This window comes from Oncorhynchus tshawytscha, linkage group LG20 (genome assembly GCF_018296145.1).
Source record: "Oncorhynchus tshawytscha isolate Ot180627B linkage group LG20, Otsh_v2.0, whole genome shotgun sequence".
Taxonomy (NCBI): domain Eukaryota; kingdom Metazoa; phylum Chordata; class Actinopteri; order Salmoniformes; family Salmonidae; genus Oncorhynchus; species Oncorhynchus tshawytscha.
This window is the reverse complement of record NC_056448.1, coordinates 8,344,583-8,362,573: the sequence shown is the minus strand read 5'-3', so window position 1 is coordinate 8,362,573 and position 17,991 is coordinate 8,344,583. Positions and strand designations below refer to the sequence as shown.

The 17,991-nt window shown below is 42.8% G+C and overlaps 1 pseudogene; it reads right to left on the bottom strand.

Annotated features, from left to right (window-relative positions):
* Positions 1–539: 539 nt before the first annotated feature.
* LOC112219640 lies at positions 540–3,759 on the bottom strand (annotated as a pseudogene).
* Positions 3,760–17,991: the final 14,232 nt, after the last annotated feature.

Sequence of the window (17,991 nt, the reverse complement as noted above, 5' to 3'; positions counted from 1 at the left end):
TTTATTGTGTAAAATCATTTTAATGTTCTAACGAACAGCAGTATAACACAGATGCATGTGTCAGTTATGCTCGAATGACAAAGCCAATTGTTGTACTAAATCACATGCAGTGGGAGAGAACACTGAAAAGGATTCCCGTGACTTGTTTAATGGGAGCAACAGTGATATGGTTCAGAATGGCATCATTGTACCTGAGCGATGACCTAAAAAGTAATACCACTGTACTGATCTTCAGAGGCTGAGACTTCCTCACAAATGGTCTGTCTTAAGTCAGGCTGAAAATAGAGGTAGACAGGAAAGCGAGCGAACGCAGCAGAAAACCTCATGCCGGTAGAGGAAGTTGGGTAGAATCCAAACTGGGAGAGGGTGATTGGACTCCCACATTTTGAGGACTAAGCTACAGTGCCGATTTTGCAGGTTTTCCTACTTAAAGCATGTAGAGGTCTGTAATTGTTATCATAGGTACACTTCAACTGTGAGAGACGGAATCTAAAACCCAGAAAATCACATTGTATGATTTGTAATTAATTAGCATTTTATTGCGTCTCTCACAGTTGAAGTGTGCCTATAATAAAAATTACACCTCTACATGCTTTGTAAATAGGAAACACTGCTGATTTTGCAGGTTATCAAATACTTGTTCTCCCCACTATACATTCATCTGAAAGTCAGTGAGGCGTGGTGTCACTATTAATCTTGAGACATGAGTTCTCCAACTCACAGCTACATGATAAACATCCATGTTCATGTCTTCAATGAAATTGTTAGTGTAGTGGTTGAGTAACTGACACCCACTGGAGCCCTTGACCTCCTAAAGACTTCATGTTAATTTGTACATTCCCCCCGACACAACTTAACTGTTTTGTAGCACTCCAAAGCTATAGCTGGTCCGACTGGTACACGGACACCTCTGAGAAAGTTGCTGAGAGGCGGGTCGCGGTTGTCGGTGCAGACGATCTCAAAGTGGCAGTGTCTGAACTCGATGGCGAAGGTTGCGAGGAAGCTCAGAAAGAAGATGACCAGCGCCCACTGCGCTCGCGCCGCATGCATGTGAAGACGCTGCGCAATCAGGGCAAAGTCTGAACCGGGGGAGTTAAGGATCAAACGAACACTATACAAAACATAAAATGCCTAATTTCTTGCTTCCTTCGAGGTAAACACTGAACGAACTGTTGAATAAGTGAAAGCAAGGTTTCCACCTCTACAGCTGTATCCAGCCCACATACCCATAATATTATACTAACTGTGTCTTAATTCACTTTGTAAAAGCGTCTGCTAAGTGACGAGGGTGAGTCCCTGGTGCAAGCCAAAGCCAGAGGAAGGATACAGAAAAGCATGCAGGCGGTGAGGGCCCCAGACAGCACGAAGCGAGGGATGCCTGCCCTCCGACCCTCGTTCCTAAGGTTGACTTTCAGGGTGATGACAGATTGAACCCAGCAGAACAACGTTCCCAGGCCAAACGTCATGTACGTCCCAATGTTGTGGAGCTCCTTGTCATTTGACAACTAGACCAGACACAAAGACAAAACAGACATGGCTCTTATCTGTTTCATGTTTACTGTGACCCTACAACCTCTGGCAAACATCTGATTATCACTGCAAACCAGGTTGAGGTTTTTGGCTATTTTATCAGTGGTTCATAAATGTCTGGGCAGTAGGGGCTAGGAGTTGTCAGACTCCTATGAAGTAGGCCAGTGACCGTCTCTAGGAGTTAGGGGGAAGTGTCTAGGACAGGGTCAGTAACTCCTACCTGGAAGTTTCCTACCAGTGTCATGCCGAAGCAGGCCAGGGATAGGGACACCAGACTGCTGATGTTGAGCCAGGGTTTGTGGACCTGGGGCTTCAGCTGCAGGTATCTGAGGACACCAATGATGAACCCTGAAAGGAGAAACCTTATAAGGGGGGTTCATTCCTGGGCCTGGGGACCCACATGATGTGCAGGCTTTTGTTCCAACTCAATACTAACATCCTCAACAACTGTTTTGTAATGAGCACTACATGGTCTGTCATTGGAACTACTGACTAAATGCATGCCAAGCAATAGACAGCACTTCCCCATTTTATAATGTGCATCCCCTTGTTTCTATTAGTGTGTCTATCCTGCCATTTGTTTTTTTGGTTCAGTGGTCAATGTTGACTGTTTCCATGTTCATACAGGAGATAAACAGAAGAACATGCGTCAGTCTTACCTACGAAGGCAGCCAGGTTCATGACCTGGCTAAATACACAGCTGGCCGGGGGAGCATTGCCTGCAAAGCTGAGAGAGGGGGGAAGACAGAGAAAGATATAATTGTATTGACAGGAATCACCAAACCTAGGTAAAGATTAGTAACCAGTAAGGTTGGTACTAGTATAGGGTGTGTTCTGTACCTTTATATATGGAGGGGATTTAGGGCCAGATCGGCTGTGAAAAATTACATGTAATATTTAGAAACTGGTGCGTGGTCATAATAACTGGAATAACATATTGCTACGTTATAAACAATCCTTACTTGTATTCTGAACTCAGGGGTGTTATCTTCTCATCTTCAACAGCTATGAAATACCTGCAACCAATGAGAACCATTTTGTTAATGTCACATACATACACACAGCTGTAAAGCCAAATGGTGTGTGAGATAGCAAAAACATCGTGTTTAAAAAAATGTGTACTTACACAACCCAGAGTCCAGCAGCTGTGAAGAGAGAGTACATGGCAGGGAGAAACGTCCAGGGACTGCACTTCCTCATGGCGTCTCCTGTATACAAAGACCGTTTCAAACATCTCCACTGTCTGTCAACAGTAAGACAGGAAATGAAGGAGGGAGAACTGTTTTAGATCCAACTGAGGCAAAACGGGTAGAACCTATCCCTGTGAGTTGTTTGGTGTGTGTTTTAGGGAACTGTAACTCAAAATAGAAGCACAGGAATGCTGTTCAGATGCCACACTTCCGAATAGTGAGACCAAGACAAAGTCGGATATACAAAAGAAAAACACAATGATGCGTTGTTCCCTGAATTTTACAATGTAAAAGACTGCAGTCACCTCTTCCGGAGTAATGTTAGGTTTCCATTGAAGAGGACTGAACTGCTAAGGCTAGAAGCCTACTCCAATAGCCTGCTAGCTGCTTCAATAATTAGTTCTCGTAAGGCAGTCATACATAATTGCACTTATAATAACCTTGAATTAACTGACATACAGACAGGTGCATGTATATTTGGAGGCAGAGATAAAAGGTGAAGGTTTTTGTCTCGGGCATAGCCTTGAATAAAAACGACGTAGCTAACATGCAACGCTTTCCATTCTATTGCTGGCGTGATGGGAATTGGAATTTAACACCCTGTCAATATGCTATTATGTCATGTCTGACATGATGCTTCCACAACAGAGACAACTTCACATGTAGGTGAGTGACAACAGTTCAATTTCCCAGACAAGTGCTTTCTTTTGTGGTTCCCCACAATTTATAAAATGGAGGATACCTTCACTAACTGGCTTCACCAATCCCAATATGATTGGGGGGCCTGTTTAATCGTCAGCCACAAACATGAAATACCTCGTTGTCAGCCAGCGCCTGTTGGATTTATATGATGTCTTCTCATTTCATATTTGACTGAAACACGCAGTTTTTGTTATCTGCCATAGTCCCTAGTGAGAGAAATTACGTTGAAAAGACGTCTTTTGGAAGTATTTTCCAGATGTAGAAATAAGGTTCATTTTTGGTTCTGAATGAAAGTTGAAAAGAGGTCTACCTTATTTGGATGCACTGACTGTAAGTCGCTGTGGATAAGAGCGTCTGCTGAATGTCCAACATGTAAATGTTAAAACAAATACTTACAAAGCATGCTGGGTATTATTCCAATGAGCTCCGCAACCAAACAAGTACACATTTGGCCAGACCAGACCAAATCTGAACGAATTATAGATATCTAGGCTAAATTTCACAATTTATAACAGCACGCTACAGTTCGACACAGTTCAGTAGAGTTTAGAGTACGGTAAAGTTTAATTCAGTAGAATACAGTACAGTTTAGCAGAGCAGAGTACATTTGGGTAAAATACAGTACATTATACTGTACTCTACTGAACTATACTTTTCTTTATTCTACTGTACTCTACTGTATGTACTATACTCTATTTTTCATAACTATAATGTCCTGTACTGTGATGTCCAAACTTATGAAAAACAGATGTCTGTGATTGGACCAAATCTGAATCTATGTCAACTGGTTATGCTCCCAGCAGGCTTTGTGGTGCCAATGGGAAAATATGAGCATCAACCAACTGATGCTTATGTCAATACATTGCAGTCAATGGGAAAATAAAACATTAACCAACTGACTCTTCTGTCAATACATTGCATTCAATGAGAAAAGATAAGCATCAACATTGTGACACTCATGTCAATACATCAGTCAATAGGAAAAGATGTCTCTCAACCAATTGATGCTTATGTTCATCACAGGAGGCTGCTGAGGGGGCTCATAACAATGTCCGGAACGAAGCAAATGGAATGGCATCAAACACCTGGAAATCAATGTGTTTGACGTATTTGATACCATTCCACTGATTCTGCTCCAGCCATTACCACAATCCCGTTCTCCCCAATTAAATTGCCACAAACATCCTGTGATGTCAATACATTTCATTCAATGGGAAAAGATTTGTGTCACAGGATAGACGTTTATGTCAATGCATTTACAACAGTACTGAGCGATTAGTGCTTTTTTATTTCGGTTCGATTAATTAAAAAAGAAACAAATGCATTATGTGGGTTGAATGCTGTAACACAGAATAAAACAATTTATAAAAATCCCATGATGGCAGTGACTGCCCATTACCCATAAATGATGGTTAATCACTTATTAACCATCATTTATTCACATTACTTTACTTTAAAATATTTCAGTTGTTGTGCAAGTCATCATCTCATCTCTATAGAGCTGCTGCCTATGCTGTCTGACAAAATCACTATTTTAGTAGTTCTTCAAAGTAAATCATGTATACTTTTATGACTGCTGAACACCAACTATCAATCACTTCATGTATTTTCAGGTAGAGATACCTCCCGAAGCAACTGCTCTCTATCCCTCTCGATCGTGCGTCTTCTGCCTCTTCTCTCCCTTTCCGGTGTGCCGCACACAGACCGGCGCCTAATGGATTATGGTCATTATAGTTAATTACCATGTTTTCTGCACTAAACTATGTATAAATTTGGCCTGTAGGAAAATACAACTCCCTACTACATCGCACAGTTCAGACTTGATCTGATTTATCTCTAGAAAAAACTGAGCTGGTCACAGGGGAAAAAATGAACAACATGGAATTAAAATAATTGTACCGATGTCGGTCAATTAGTTGTTTAAAAACTGAAAAAATAACCTACATTTTGGTTAATCGCTCAGCAATAATTTGCAGTCATTGGGAAAAAATGTGTCAATCTATTGACACACTAGATGAATGCTTTGCATTCAATGGGAAAATAAGAGTGTCACAAAGTTGACGCTTATCTCAGTACATTTCATTAGATGGGAAAATAAGAGTGTCACAAGGTTGACGCTTATCTCAGTACATTGCATTCAATGGGAAAATAAGAGTTGTCGTGGAAATTTCCTCTATTTACCAAATCATGAGAGCAAACCACACACAAGTCAGAATTAGTTATCACAAAGTCCATTTTTAATTAAATGAGCTCTATCACAACCCTGTGACTCTCAGATCAATTCAGTGTCTATCAATGAATTCTCTGAGAGTCCCTTACACATTTCAACTGAGATCCTTTATAGCAAAGACACACATAGCCAGACAGCATAGGCATAATTTATCGTTCAGCTTTGTCTCCTAAACTATGTTATTTTCTCAAACTCAGAACCATAAACAAATCCTCCATATCAACAGCCATATATCAAATCCATCCTATCTTGACAAGATCACAGAGACACACTGACTGGCACACAGACATTGTGGAGCCAAGAGATACACGCTTGACCTCTCTCCTCTCTCCGGCCCAAGCAACTTAGTCTTGACATAGAACAGATACTGCAACCCCGCCACAGTATTATACAAAAATAACATTCTGATGAGAAGTAACTTACAAACATGATGAATATAAAACATCTTACCTATGTTACCAACTAATTCTGATTATTCCCCAACAGAGTGTCACAAGGTTGACGCTTATCTCAGTACATTTCATTAGATGGGAAAATAAGTGTCACAAGGTTGACGCTTATCTCAGTAATTGCATTCAAATCAAATCAAATTTTATTTGTCACATACACATGGTTAGCAGATGTTAATGCGAGTGTAGCGAAATGCTTGTGCTTCTAGTTCCGACAATGCAGTAATAACCAACAAGTAATCTAACTAACAATTCCAAAACTACTGTCTTATACACGGTGTAAGGGGATAAAGAATATGTACATAAGGATATATGAATGAGTGATGGTACAGAGCAGCATAGGCAAGATACAGTAGCTGATATCGAGTACAGTATATACATATGAGATGAGTATGTAAACAAAGTGGCATAGTTAAAGTGGCTAGTGATACATGTATTACATAAGGATGCAGTCGATGATATAGAGTACAGTATATACGTATGCATATGAGATGAATAATGTAGGGTATGTAAACATTATATAAGGTAGCATTGTTTAAAGTGGCTAGTGATATATCTACATCATTTCCCATCAATTCCCATTATTAAAGTGGCTGGAGTTGAGTCAGTGTCAGTGTGTTGGCAGCAGCCACTCAATGTTAGTGGTGGCTGTTTAACAGTCTGATGGCCTTGAGATAGAAGCTGTTTTTCAGTCTCTCGGTCCCAGCTTTGATGCACCTGTACTGACCTCGCCTTCTGAATGATAGCGGGATGAACAGGCAGTGGCTCGGGTGGTTGATGTCCTTGATGATCTTTATGGCCTTCCTGTAACATCGGGTGGTGTAGGTGTCCTGGAGGGCAGGTAGTTTGCCCCCGGTGATGCGTTGTGCAGACCTCACTACCCTCTGGAGAGCCTTACGGTTGAGGGCGGAGCAGTTGCCGTACCAGGCGGTGATACAGCCCGCCAGGATGCTCTCGATTGTGCATCTGTAGAAGTTTGTGAGTGCTTTTGGTGACAAGCCGAATTTCTTCAGCCTCCTGAGGTTGAAGAGGCGCTGCTGCGCCTTCTTCACGATGCTGTCTGTGTGAGTGGACCAATTCAGTTTGTCTGTGATGTGTATGCCGAGGAACTTGAAACTTTGCTACCCTCTCCACTACTGTTCCATCGATGTGGATAGGGGGGTGTTCCCTCTGCTGTTTCCTGAAGTCCACAATCATCTCCTTAGTTTTGTTGACGTTGAGTGTGAGGTTATTTTCCTGACACCACACTCCGAGGGCCCTCACCTCCTCCCTGTAGGCCGTCTCGTCGTTGTTGGTAATCAAGCCTACCACTGTTGTGTCGTCCGCAAACTTGATGATTGAGTTGGAGGCGTGCGTGGCCCTGCAGTCGTGGGTGAACAGGGAGTACAGGAGAGGGCTCAGAACGCACCCTTGTGGGGCCCCAGTGTTGAGGATCAGCGGGGAGGAGATGTTATTGCCTACCCTCACCACCTGGGGGCGGCCCGTCAGGAAGTCCAGTACCCAGTTGCACAGGGCGGGGTCGAGACCCAGGGTCTCGAGCTTGATGACGAGCTTGGAGGGTACTATGGTGTTGAATGCCGAGCTGTAGTCGATGAACAGCATTCTCACATAGGTATTCCTCTTGTCCAGATGGGTTAGGGCAGTGTGCAGTGTGGTTGAGATTGCATCGTCTGTGGACCTATTTGGGCGGTAAGCAAATTGGAGTGGGTCTAGGGTGTCAGGTAGGGTGGAGGTGATATGGTCCTTGACTAGTCTCTCAAAGCACTTCATGATGACGGATGTGAGTGCTACGGGGCGGTAGTCGTTTAGCTCAGTTACCTTAGCTTTCCTGGGAACAGGAACAATGGTGGCCCTCTTGAAGCATGTGGGAACAGCAGACTGGTATAGGGATTGATTGAATATGTCCGTAAACACACCGGCCAGCTGGTCTGCGCATGCTCTGAGGGCGCGGCTGGGGATGCCGTCTGGGCCTGCAGCCTTGCGAGGGTTAACACGTTTAAATGTCTTACTCACCTCGGCTGCAGTGAAGGAGAGACCGCATGTTTTCATTGCAGGCCGTGTCAGTGGCACTGTATTGTCCTCAAAGCGGGCAAAAAGTTATTTAGTCTGCCTGGGAGCAAGACATCCTGGTCTGTGACTGGGCTGAATTTCTTCCTGTAGTCCGTGATTGACTGTAGACCCTGCCACATGCCTCTTGTGTCTGAGCCGTTGAATTGAGATTCTACTTTGTCTCTGTACTGGCGCTTAGCTTGTTTGATAGCCTTGCGGAGGGAATAGCTGCACTGTTTGTATTCAGTCATGTCACCAGACACCTTGCCCTGATTAAAAGCAGTGGTTCGCGCTTTCAGTTTCACACGAATGCTGCCATCAATCCACGGTTTCTGGTTAGGGAATGTTTTAATCGTTGCTATGGGAACGACATCTTCAACGCACGTTCTAATGAACTCGCACACGGAATCAGCGTATTCGTCAATGTTGTTGTCTGACGCAATACGAAACATCTCCCAGTCTACGTGATGGAAGCAGTCTTGGAGTGTGGAGTCAGCTTGGTCGGACCAGCGTTGGACAGACCTCAGCGTGGGAGCTTCTTGTTTTAGTTTCTGTCTGTAGGCAGGGATCAACAAAATGGAGTCGTGGTCAGCTTGGGAAAATAAGCGTCAACCTTGTGACACTTATCTCAGTACATTGCATTCAATGGGAAAATAAGAGTGTCACAAGGTCGACGCTTATCTCAGTACATTGAATTCAATGGGAAAATAAGAGTATCACAAGGTTGATGCTTATCTCAGTACATTACATTCAATGGGAAAAGATGAGCGTCAACCAATTGATGGTTATGTCAATACACACACCCCTACATACACTCGATCCATCCCCTTCTCTTTGCCTCCCTCCATCTCTTTCTCTCTACCTCTTTATCCCCCCTCCTCTTCTCTCCCTTCCCCTTCTTACACCCCCTCCACCCTTTCTCTCTCTCTCGCCCTCCTCTTCTCTCTCTTTTATCTCTCTCTTTCTCCCTTCTTTCTCCTACCTCCCTCTCTCTCTCTCTCCCCTCCCTTCCTCATCTCTCTCCCTCCCCTCTCCCACCTCTGTCTGACTCTCTCCCCTCCCTTCTTTCTCTTCCCCCTCCCTCCTTCACCCTCTCCCTTTCTCCCCCTCTCTCTCTCTCCCTACTCCCCCCTCCATTCTCTCTCCTTCTTTCCCTACCTCCCCATCTTCTCATCTCTCTTTCCCTCTCCTTCCTCTCTCCCACCTCCACAGACAGGATATTTGACACATAAATATGCATCAAGGGTATTCGCGCACAAGTCAATACATTGCATTCCAGTCAAAAAAGTTGGGTGATACAGCTGCAATGGATAAATTGGTGAAAAACAGGCAGGCAGACAGACAGAAGACAGGCAGACAAAGACAAACAGACACCGACAGATAGACAGGCAGACAGTTTTCAGGGATGTAGTATGTTCAACCTAGCTTCCTTTTCCCCTATATTCAACCTCGCTTAGGCATTTATTTAACGCCTGCTACTTTAGTTTACATCAACCCTAACCCTAGCTTCATATCTACTACTTGCTCAAACCTTATGCTTCAACCCTAACCCTAAACTTTTGCTTCATCTCTACATTTTGTCTCAACCCGAGCCATAACCCTAACTTCTTGTCCACTAACCCTACACATAACCGGAAAAACAGGAAATAGCTTAATTCATCCTCAACATGGTGCTTTAAACTCTCCCTGAAGTTTCACAAAAACACTGTCTTCTATGTAGCCCGTTCCTGCAGTCAGTGACCAAAAGCGCCCTCTTTGGCTTCATGGGTGGAATGTTATTCATATTTTTCATAATGAATAAAGACTGATGAAAATCCAGTGTTTTTATGTTGAACGGTTTTGTTATATTTCGGTCTTCTGTGATGTGCAATATTGGGATGAACACTCATAATTGAATACATTTCAACTCTATATCTGACATGGTACCGTTGTTTTATTTTTTTAAGCCCATAACCATGAGTGTGAGATGTATATTTTTGCAAGCCGGACCATGTGAAAGGAACTCTTCAACAGTGAAAACTTTGTTCCCAGGAGAACAAGGCCTTTCTTCCATAGAAGAAAGCATTTCCTACAGCCCTCATATAACCATGACTCACCTGTGGTCTGCAATTGCGCAAGCTAACCGTCCTTCCGCACAACCCATTGCGACTTTATAGGGATGCCCTGTGTCGATGCGCAGCTTACCGTGGCAACAGGAAATAGCTTAATTCATCCTCAACATGGTGCCTTAAACTCTCCCTGAAGTTTCACAAAAACACTGTCTTCTATTCTCTGTAGGACAGTCAATTCTTAACATAAAGACTTGAAGCGGTCGAATCTTTTCAAATTTGACATATTTGTGACTAGGGGACCGTCATGACCTGGCATATGAAATTTGAAGTCAATCAACCTAATATCATTTTTGACCTCCATTGGACACAATGGTCTTGCAGTTCTAGAAGTTAAGAGACTTCTTAGAATGAATTCTGAAGAGGATATTGTTCACATTAGTTTAGATTGACTCGAAACTTGAAACTGTCTGTGTCTGTCTTTCTTTCGGTCTGCCCGTCTGCCTATGTCTGTCTGCCTGCATTTCTATCTATCTGTCTGTCTTGTGTGTCTGTCAGCCTTTGCCTGCCTACTGATTTGTCTGCCTGTCGGTCTCTGTCTGTCTGAGTTTTTCACCAATTTATCAAGCTGTATCACCATCCTTGTTGCTTTAATTGCAATGTATTGACTTATGCGTCAATGTCCTGTCTGTGGAGGTGGGAGAGAGAGGAGGGAGATGGAGAGAGAGATGAGAAGAGATGCAGCGATGGAATGAAGGAGGGAGAGATAATCAAGGGGGGAGAGTGAGGGAGGAGAAATGGAGAGGGTGAAGGCGGGAGGGGAGGGAGGGGAGCGAGAGAGTCAACTGACAGAGTAGGGAGAGCGAGAGATGAGAGGAGGGAGAGGGAAGATGGAGAGGGTCAAGGAGGGATTGGGGAAAAAGAGAGATGGAAGAGAGAGACAAAGGGAGAAAGAGAAAGAAAAAGGGAAAGAGGTGGTACAAGAAGGGGGAGTGAGGTAAAGAGGAGCTAGAGAGAAAGAGACAGAGGGAATCAAAGAGGAGAGAGAGGTAGAGGGGGATTAGAGAGAGAGAGAGACATGTATGTCTGTCTGTGAGTCTCATCTTTTCCCATTGACTGGAATTTATTGACATACGCGTCAAACCTGTGACAACACCTTTTCCAATTGAACGCAATACATTGACACAAGCGTCAACTGGTTGACACTCATCTATTCCCATTGACTGGAATGGATTGACATAAGCATCATCCTTGTGACAATCATCCCACTGAATGCAATGTATTGACCTGTCAACCCTGTGACACATCTTTTCCCATTGAATGCTATGTATTGACCTGTCAACCCTGTGACACATCTTTTCCCATTGAATGCAATGTATTCAAATCAAATGTATTTGTCACATACACATGGTTAGTAGATGTTAATACGAGTGTAGCGAAATGCTTGTGCTTCTAGTTCTGACAATGCAGTAATAACCAATGAGTAATCTAACCTAACAATTCCAAAACTACTACCTTATACACACAAGTGTAAAGGGATAAAGAATATGTACATAAAGATATATGAATGAGTGATGGTACAGAACGGCATAGGCAAGATGCAGCAAGATGCAGTAGATGGTATTGAGTATATACATATGAGATGAGTAATGTAGGGTATGTAAACAAAGTGGCATAGTTTAAAGTGGCTAGTGATACATGTATTACATAAAGATGCAGTAGATGATATAGGGCACAGTATATACATATGAGATGAGTAATGTAGGGTATGTAAACATTATATTAAGTAGCATTGTTTAAAGTGGCTAGTGATATATTTTCCATCATTTTCCATCATTTCCCATTATTAAAGTGGTTGGAGTTGAGTCAGTGTGTTGGCAGCAGCCACTCAATGTTAGTGGTGTCCTGGAGGGCAGGTAGTTTGCCCCCGGTGATGCGTTGTGCAGACCTCACTACCCTCTGGAGAGCCTTACGGTTGTGGGCGGAGCAGTTGCCGTACCAGGCGGTGATACAGCCCGACAGGAGGCTATCGATTGTGCATCTCTAGAAGTTTGTGAGTGCTTTTGGTGACAAGCCGAATTTCTTCAGCCTCCTGAGGTTGAAGAGGCGCTGCTGCGCCTTCTTCACAATGCTGTCTGTGTGGGTGGACCAATTCAGTTTGTCCGTGATGTGTACGCCGAGGAACTTAAAACTTACTACCCTCTCCAATACTGTCCCATTGATGTGGATAGGGGGGTGCTCCCTCTGCTGTTTCCTGAAGTCCACAATCATCTCCTTTGTTTTGTTGATGTTGAGTGTGAGGTTATTTTCCTGACACCACACTCCGAGGGCCCTCACCTGCTCCCTGTAGGCCGTCTTGTCGTTGTTGGTAATCAAGCCTACCACTGTAGTGTCGTCCGCAAACTTGATGATTGACCTGTCAATCCCGTGTCACAAGTATTGACCTGTCAACCCTGTGTCACATCTTTTCCATCTTTTCCATGCTCCGTAGGAAAGAGTAATAGCAGTACGCCTCTTGTTTTCAGCACGCAAGCTGTCCTTTCCTACACTAGAGCCTGTGTGACGTGAGAGCAGGCCACTTGGAGCTGCTCTGCTGTGGTGCGTCTCCCAAGTATGTGGGTTTCTGCTGTATTCAATTATGCTAATGCATACTATGCTATTATAATGGAATCGTGTTATGTTGGCATGTTGCCAATGGCTATAGAGTAAAACCATAATAGATCTTCTGTACTTGAAATGAAAAAGAAAATGCACACAAACGTTCCTCCATCCTCAGAGGACTTGGGAGGACATCAGCTGCTTTTCCAGACAATAAACATAAAAACGGGGGAGATTTGCGTTAAAGTTCTCGAAAACCATACACAAAATGTATCATTGGACCCAATGTTCTAGGAAGAGGTAATCGTTTCATGAAGTCTGAAGGAAGTAACCAAATGGAAAAAGTGGTGAGCAAGTTTGGTCCAAAAAACACATTTTCATTAGGTCAAATGAATTTATTGTGTTAGAGGTTTAATTATGCTTGTATCTAAAGCAAAGTAGATAATTTAAAGATTGTTCTATAGTTAGGCTCTCTTTAAGTTAAGCTTTAAGCTTCAATATGAGGTCCTAAACCAGCATGAAAAGGTTTGCCAAGTAAGTTGAGCCAATTGAAATGTTTTGTTCCCAGGCTTAAAGCAAGACATTATCACTGGGATATGAGGTAACAACAGGGCTTGGCCTATGTTAAAAGTGTTGTTTTTTAAAGTACAAAGTCTTCGTTAAGTGTTAAGCCTGTGTTAAAATCTGCTTAAAATGATTAAAAGACAATGGTTTTAAAAAGGTAGTGGTCATATTTCATTCAGTCCAGAAGTTTGTAGACGGCTTAATTTATCCTGTCCCGCGGCTCAACTTACCTCATACCCAGGGTAAGTTGTGTCAAGATAGCACTTTTTTTGGACAAGCTTTGCTTTGAAAACTAATGTTGAAAATTAATTCAGATTTTTCCAAAGATACACAATATCCTTACCCCCACTTTTGCCCTCAGAACAGCCTCAATTTGTTAGGGCATGGACTCTACAAGCTGTCAAAAGCGTTCCACAGGGATGCTGGCCCATGTTGACTCCAGTGCTTCCCCCAGTTGTGTCAAGTTGGCTTGATGTCGTTTGGGTGGTGGACCATTTTTGATACACACGGGGAACTGTTGAGTGTGAAAAACCCAGCAGTGTTACAGTTCTTGACACAAACCAGTGCGCCTGGCACCTACCTAAACCCTGTTCAAAGGCACTTACATTTTTCTGAATGGCACACATACATAATCCATGTCTCAAATGTCTCAAGGCTTAAAAATACTTATTTAAACTTTCTCCTCCCCTTCATTTACACTGATTGAAGTGGATTTAACAAGTGACATAGTTTTCACCTGGATACACCTGGCCAGTCTATGTCATGGAAAGAGCAGGTGTTCTTAATGTTTTGTATACTCAGTGGTATCTTTGTTAGAAACAATACTATATTTCCCTTGATGGAGTGATGCTGAATGTCAAAAATGGCTCAACTTACCCCACTCTCCCCTATACGAGTTGATTATTGAAAAAGCCCTCTCCAACGCATGGCACAAAGTCAACAAACACACACATAAAGCATCTGTATTAAATCATTTCTCTTAGCTATAATAATGGCACGATGATACACTATAGACATTCAGATACCCACACGTCAGTTTAAACATATGTATCCTCTCAGCCCGATCCAGTCATTTACAAAGGAAACTCCACCATCTGGACGTGTTCACTTATCTGGTCCCCACAAGAATAGTAAACAAATGTACATTTGACCAACTGGCGATATTTTGTTAGTCCCCACAAGGTCAAATTAGGGGGTTTAGGGTTAGGAGCTAGGTTTAGTTTTAGGGCTAGGTTTTGGGATTAGGGTAACGTTAGGGGTTTTAGGGAAAATATGATTTTGAATGGGATTGAATTGTGTGTCGCCACAAGGTTAGTTATACAAGACTGTGTGTGTGTGTGTATGAGTTATTCACAAGAATAGGAAACAAAGAAAAAAACTGACCAACTGGGGACATTTTGTTAGTCCCCATAAGGAAAAAGGCTATTTCTAGGGGTTTAGGGTTAAGGTTAGAATTAGGGTTAACGGTTAGGGTTAGGAGTTGGGTTTTCGGGTTAGGGTAAGGGTAAGGGTTAGATTTAGGGTTCAGTTTAGAATAAGGAGTTAGAGAAAATAGGATTTTGAATGGGAATCAATTGTGTGTCCCCACAAGGTTAGCTAAACACAACTGTATGTGTGTATGAGTTATTCACAAGAATAGGAAACAAAGAAAAAAACTGACCAACTGGGGACATTTTGTTAGTCCCCATAAGGAAAAAGGCTATTTCTAGGGGTTTAGGGTTAAGGTTAGAATTAGGGTTAACGGTTAGGGTTAGGAGTTGGGTTTTCGGGTTAGGGTAAGGGTAAGATTTAGGGTTCAGTTTAGAATAAGGAGTTAGAGAAAATAGGATTTTGAATGGGAATCAATTGTGTGTCCCCACAAGGTTAGCTAAACACAACTGTATGTGTGTATGTGTGTGTCCAATTAGAACTAAACCAGAAGTATATAGGCTATTGATATCGACACAGTATAAAACCCACACAAGACAGGTACAGAATACAAACAAATACAGCCAATTCCACCACTGGGGGAGGAAAACACAGGCATACAACAGACGAGCTCATCTCTCAACAATACTATAAAGTACAGTAGAGCAGTAATACAAGTCCTATGGTAATGTTATCGCTCCTTACACATGATAATAGAGTGGAATCAATTCATCAAAGGGATAGATCAAAGTTCAGGAACATGCTCTCGTAACCTCACGTCTTTTTCTCATGTTCTGTCTTGTATTGAATTCAAATCTGAATCGCTCCCACTACGAAGTACATCATGACTGAGAGACTTCTGTTTTATACCTGAGAGTAGTGGTGTGGTGTGGTGTCGTGTAAATGTGGAGACTGAACTTTCAGCATAGTGAGTAGATAACGCTGAAATGTTCCTGCGAGCGTTTTTTAAACAACTAATTCGGCGCCATGGAAGCTGCAGTACGGCCTTGCTTTGACTGATATATTGAATATCTACCCGCCACTTCTTCCACGGTCCGTTAGATTCTCTGAAAGCATAGACGTGAACTGTGATCATTAGAGACTGAATCAGTCCGAGACCAGTAATACTCATGCACTCAGTCTGACTCCTCAGTCATCTATCTGACCTCGTCAGTCATCTATCTGACCTCGTCAGTCATCTATCTGACCTCCTCAGTCATCTATTTGACCTCCTCAGTCATCTATCTGACCTCCTCAGTCATCTATCTGACCTCCTCAGTCATCTATCTGACCTCCTCAGTCATCTATCTGACCTCGTCAGTCATCTATCTGACCTCGTCAGTCATCTATCTGACCTCGTCAGTCATCTATCTGACCTCGTCAGTCATCTATCTGACCTCGTCAGTCATCTATCTACCTCGTCAGTCATCTATCTGACTCCTCAGTCATCTATCTGACCTCCTCAGTCATCTATCTGACCTCCTCAGTCATCTATCTGACCTCCTCAGTCATCTATCTGACCTCCTCAGTCATCTATCTGACCTCCTCAGTCATCTATCTGACCTCCTCAGTCATCTATTTGACCTCCTCAGTCATCTATCTGACCTCCTCAGTCATCTATCTGACCTCCTCAGTCATCTATCTGCTTCTCAGACGTCTACTTAGACTTTTCTTTATTCCACATGTCTGTGTCTCGCAGACAAGCTGAACGTGGAGGGAAACAGACAAGTTATACATCACAGGCGATACATTCTGATTGATGGTAAGGCAAGGGAATAAAATAAATGTTCCCCGCAACCAGTGGCCCTATTTCACATCGCCTAAGGACATCTCAATGTGATGAAGGATTGAAGGGGGGTGGGGACTTGGTACAGGTGACGTGAGTTTCCACGCTAGAGGGAACACACCAGGGACCTTTCCTCTCTCCCTTACGTCACGTTCTGGTAAACATGTCGAAACATATTAAAGTTAACCCCCATACACCATTACCTCTGCATGTGACTGACATTTACCGTCCACGTTTCGGTCGGTGACCTTTTTCAAGACACGACAATCAAAACGTTGACAATAAACAGCATGTGTATCCTGAATGCAGGGGTCATCTTTTATAATGCCTCCCCACCAGTCACCCTGCACTAGAAACCCTTCTCCACATAGTAACGTACTGCAGAGCCTGGCTTGTGGAAGCTCATGCAACAGGTAAGTAACAATGCTAGGATTTGATTTTCTGATTTCAAAAGGTGTCTGGTTGTCTTGGTTTCCAGACTAAACCTTCGATTAACTAACCAGTGAGTCAAAAACGACACCTTTGTGTCAGAACATAATGTAAAATTCGGGGATCCAAAAGACCAAAGTACAAAATATAGCAGACGAAACATGAGTTTCGGAAGGCTATTAAGTCTATGTCTGGTAACAGTAATGTTAATTAATTACCATCATGTGTTTTGAAGGACTCTGTTGCTGTATATGACAAAACTGAAATGCTGAATTGTTTCAATGAGCACTTTTATCATCTGGTAGGCTGTTTGATTTAGTGATTCTCTGTCTCTGTACAACCCTGGGTGGATGAACCAGCGAGAGCTGGTCAAACCTTTAGCTTTTTGCTATTCTCAGTGCAGGTGGTACATAAAGCCCTGAAATCCTTAGATCAGAGAAAGCCTGCAGGTCCTGATCTTCTGGATCCCTGCTTTTTAAATCTGGCAGCTGATTTCATAGCTGAACCACTTACATCTGTTCAATCTAACCCTGGAATGTAATGAAATTCCGAAAATCTGGAAATCAGCATTTGTCCTACCACTTTTAAAAGGGGGAGATCCAACTCTTTTAAATAATTATAGGCCAATCTCAAAGCTGTCTCCCCTGGTGAAAATACTTGAAACCCTTGTGAGTGAACAGCTAAAATAGTTTTTATTTACTAACTCTATTTTATCAATGTACCAATCTGGCTTCAGGAAGAAGCATAGCACAATTACAGCAGCCATTAAGGTTTTAAATGATATCACTTAAGCCCTTGACAAAAAACAGCACTGTGTCTCACTTTTTATTGATCTCTCTAAGGCTTTTGGTACAGTTGATCATGCTATACTAAGGCAGAGATTGTCGAGTGTAGGTCTTTCAGAGCATACAGTTGCATGGCTTGCCAACAACATCTATCTGATAGAACTCAGTGCACTCAAATTGATGGGCTTATGTCTGTTAAATTGTCTGTCTTTAATGGTGTGCCC